The 4,935-nt window shown below is 30.4% G+C and overlaps 1 long non-coding RNA gene across 1 annotated transcript; it reads left to right on the top strand.

Moving 5' to 3' along the window:
* Positions 1 to 772: 772 nt before the first annotated feature.
* LOC142629494 (uncharacterized) lies at positions 773 to 3,108 on the top strand. Its single transcript, XR_012843067.1, has 3 exons — positions 773 to 963; positions 1,891 to 1,958; positions 2,779 to 3,108. It is a non-coding gene; the product is annotated as an uncharacterized LOC142629494 (long non-coding RNA).
* Positions 3,109 to 4,935: the final 1,827 nt, after the last annotated feature.

The raw sequence follows: 4,935 nt of genomic DNA, 5'->3' as shown, positions 1-4,935 counted from the left end.
GTGTTTTTGAGTTATGATTGCATTTTGGTAAATACACACACATCTAAGGGACTCACAGTCAGAGACAGGTTACGTCCAGACACTACATTTGACAAACCCACCAACGGCTATTCAGTGAATACACACGGACTGATCAAGCCAATTTGTTTAGTGGTTCTTATAGTTTGTAATATGGTTAGTTTAGGCACCAAGATTGGTTATCATTGTATGAAAGTATATATACTCTATCTTTAGTAATTGATTAATGTTAAGTATAGAATTATTCAATCCATTGCAAATGCTTCTAAAACTCTCGGTTTTCCCTTTTCTTTTCGTTACATTTATTTTTTTCTCTATATATTCAGGTTAATTAATATGTTATATATTACATATTCTTACAATTCATCTTATTATTTGTTTTTGCCTAATTTTTTTTACTAGGTGATTGTAACACCCCCCAACCTAATTGCATAATTAAATTTATGAGTTTATATGTTTGTTATTACCTTAATTATTTTAAGTGCATTAAAACTTTGCTATTGTGATATTATAAAAGACATATGCTCTTTTAATGTTGTAGAAAAGAAATTTTATAAAGATAAGGATATGTGTGTGTATATATATATATATATATATATATATATATATATATATATATATATATGCAAAGTTATATTGTCATTGGGCATTTCTTGAAATATAAGTTTATATGGGGTGAAAAGTGCAAATGCCAAAAAGTGGAAAAAAGTTGGTCTTGATCTTTTTCTCCTTTGCTATACACGTACACCCCCTCAAAGTCAATTCCTCATCTTTTCTTTTGCTGTACCAGAAGCTTCTTGCTTCATTTCTTTTGCTCATTCTTTTCTTTTTCTCTTTGCTTTCACACGACAAGAGCTCTCTCTCTCCCTCTCTCACCGAAACAAAATCTCACTCTAAAGAAGGATTTAAGAGCCTAAAACTAAATTTTCAGCTTCAAATTGGTGGGTAAGTAATTAAAAACTTATTTGATTTTAGAGTATTTTGATAGTTTAATTGTTTTCCCTTCTTTGTTCTCAAATATGATTTTAGGGGCTAAACTTGTGATTCTGTTTTTGTAAGTTGAAAGTTTGATGGTGTTATGGTCTATTGGATGCTTAATAAGTCATTTTAATGTTTATTGTATTGGTATAAAAATACCCAAATGAATTGAAGACTATTTGCATTTAGTTGATGAATTTTGTATCAACTTGCACTGAAGCTGTCACTGTGACAGATTTGATGTTCACTACAAGAAAATTCTGTATTAAATCATTTGCTGTGAATTAGGATGCTAGGAGTAGTTTTTATGTATTCTAAGACACATATTGTTGTTATGGAACTGGTCTCACTGCATTTGGACTAATACAAAAATAATGGTTTAATTTCTAAGTTGTATAAATTTCTATCAGGACAGATTTGAGCACGTTGCCTTGTACGATTTTTAATAAATTATGGTTTTATTCTTTGACTTTGAAATTTATACGGTATATATTATACATACAGGGGAGTAGTTCTGTAAAATTTCATGACAATTGGATGTGTTTGACAGCCCATTCGTATTTTACAAATAGGGAATTTGCTACTGGAATGATCAGTAAACAGTGTAGGATAACTATGACTTTGTAGATTTAATGTTGAAGTTAGGGTAAAGGTTTTGAGCTATAATTTAATGTGCTTATCTTTTGGTATGTTTAGATCATATATGAATTTTTATGGCTTGTTTTCTCTGTGTTTTGGTATGTTATGAGTTTGGTGATTGTACCTTGTTGTAGGGGAAACTCTATGTGATGGGAATTAAGTTTTTTTTTACTAAGTTGAGAGTTAGGTTGTGTTCGAGGTAGAAGTTTATTTTTAGAAAGAGTTGTTAGTAATAAGTTTTGGTCTTTCATTTAGGTGACGAGAACTAGAACATGGACACTTGAGCTCCTCTGGTACAAATCTCTCGCGTCTTCTGTTTTCAGGTAAGGGATTTATAACATGTGCGTTTGATAAGCATAAGGACTATTTGGAAAACTATAACGCATTAAAACCTTTTAATTAGAGATATTACATATAAGCATGATTCAAGTAAAGATTTATGTTCGTGACTTATTGAATCTTATATATATGATAATTGTAGCATATTGATGCTATTACTCATATCACGAACATAATGTTTAAAGAAAGAATTGGATATGCTACTGTTATTAAATAGTTTTTAGTTATTCCATTGTCATGATCTGAACTCAGCCAATAGGGGTTATAGTACTGGTATTTCCATGGAGATTCTGTTTGGCCATTAAAAGTGGGACTGGCTCTGCTGTACCCGCCCTTGTTGGTAATCGCCAACTTGTGGAGGATGTCAACCTACCCCCATGGTTGAAAGTATGTATTATGATATGATTCCGGAATTACCTAGCATTGTGGGGAATGTTGGATGCTTGGCACGAAGTACTGGAAGCCTCCCAAAGTTGTGACAGACTTACAATTGGACTAACTAATATGTATTATAAAAGAGCTATTAAGCTATTTGAAAGTTATAAGAAAAGTATGACGATAAGAAAAGTATGTTGAATTATGTTTAAGTTCCTTATCATGTTCTTTTATTATTATATGAAAGGAAAATGAAGTATTTTCATTTGAAAGTTCATAAGTTAATTTAAGAACAATATGAATAGTATGAAGGCTATTTTATCAAAGCTGGCATATCCATAAAGTATTTGATTTACATGCATTCTTATCAAAGGCCCATGGAGCTTAAAAACCTTACTGGGCTTCGCAGCTCACCCTATTATATTTCAGTGCACAGGTTCTTCCTAGAAGCAGCGAGAGTATTAGAGGTGGCAAGATTCTGTGATTCTCTTTTATTTAGATTGTATAGTTTTTTGTTGTATAGTAGTTTAGCTCTTTTGTTGTATAAAAGGAATCAAGATGTACTTGATCCTTTGAGCACAGATGTAATTTTGAACTTTAGTTTGGTTTGAACCCCAGTTGTATGTCTTTGGGGTTAGGTTTGTAAATAAGAGTTTTTGCTAAACGTTTAGCTATGTAATATTTGCACGAATACCTGAAGTTTCAGCCAAGTGGCAATCTTGCAAAGTTCAAATGAAATGAATTTTCAAGGTTTTCACATTTTTGTATATTATGGCTTTTATGCAAGAAAATAAGCAGGTGTACAGGAAACAGTTCTTGATAAGCACCTTCTATTTAGGTTGGTTCGTGTTAGTATTGAGGTAAACTTGATATTAACATGCCAGTCATGCTCTAAATTCTGAAGTACAGGTTTGGGTCGTGACAGTGATGGTGCTGCAATGTCAAGGAGATTATTTACTAGATTATGATGGTGCTGCAATGTATACACTAAACAAGGAGATTATTTACAATGGGTATCACTAATTTGAACTCTAATAAAAATGGTGGGTGGATATAATGTTATCATAAACTATTCTTGAGTTAGAGTGTAAATTTAAAATTTTGAAATATATCACATTGTAAATATCCTTATAATTTATGGTGGATAGCTACAATTAACTCTCTCTCCTTTTTGGGAGAGGGTTTAAATTTAACAATTTTTTTTTTTTTACACAATGAATACTATATATATATATATAGTTAGAGAATGATGTTTAAACTCTAGATGTCTTCGATAGAAATACCAAAAAGTATTACCAACTAGTTGAATTATAAGATTATGGGCGTGAATATTAATACTAATCTCACAAATGCCTAGATTTGGATATCCTAATTTTGGTATGACCAATTTAATTTTGATGGTTTGAATGGTCAAATTTTAGCAGGCCCAAGTTCAAATTTGATAAGGCCCAATTTAAAGAAAGGGTCTAATTAATGTGTGCACCATATTAAGCTATCTATTTTTGGAAACATTTTATTGGGAATTAAAAAAATTGTCAATATTTTTTCAATTCCCGATAATTTTTTTTTAAAAAATGATTAATTATTGTATGCCCTTAGAGCACACATTTGCAAAATCCTTAAAGAAAATGTGGATGGATAAACTTGCTGCCGTCGGGCCCAATTCCAAATTTGTAAAAACTAGAAGTTGCATGAGCAGCTAAGTTGAGTGGTGAAGAAAAGCACGCGCAACTGCAAAATCCAAAAAAAAAAAAAAATAATAAGAAAAAAAAAAAGATCAACGGTTGTGAAAAAGAGTAAAAGTAAACAGTGGATGGTGAATTTCATAAAAATAAGTTTTAGGTTTTATTTGTTTTGATGGATTTTTTTAATTAAAATTTAAAAAGTGTTTGATTGTGTTTAAGAAAATGTTTTAAACAACACTGTTTAGAATTAAGTTGCATTCTTGAGAATGTTAAGGAAAATACATTTTCTACTCATTTTTCACATTTTCTCATCTCTCAATGCATATATAATAATAATAATAATAATAATAATAATAATAATAATAATAATAATAATAATAATAATAAAAAGTTTAGATGAATAAATAAATAAACTAGCTTCTGAGCACGCGCTCACATGCGTGCTTAGAGGCTCTTTTATTTTTTTGGTAAGAGTTAATTTAGAATATTTATTATAATTTGGGATTACTATACCAATCACAAAAAAACCTAGGAGTGTGATGAAAAATTATTTCACTTGCTAACACATAATACTCATCACACTCCTAGGATTTTTTTTGTGATTGGAATATGTAGTAATCCTAAATTATAATTGATGCAAATTGTTAACTTTTTCCCAAAAAAATAGAAGAACACGTGCGTGGTCAGAAACTAGTTGTGATTAAAAAATGCATCAATCCCGAATTATGGTGAATAAAAAGTTGTCCTAAAAATAAATAAAAAAGACCATTTGAGCACACGCAAAGCGAAAGTGCCAATTTTAAAATAAAATAATACTTGACACAAAATCTAAAATGGACTTTTTTGGGGCTCATCACACTCATAGGGTTTTTTTCTGTGATTGGAATATATAGTAATCCTA

This window comes from Castanea sativa, chromosome 3 (assembly GCF_040712315.1).
Source record: "Castanea sativa cultivar Marrone di Chiusa Pesio chromosome 3, ASM4071231v1".
Taxonomy (NCBI): domain Eukaryota; kingdom Viridiplantae; phylum Streptophyta; class Magnoliopsida; order Fagales; family Fagaceae; genus Castanea; species Castanea sativa.
This window is presented reverse-complemented; position numbering and strand designations above follow the sequence as displayed.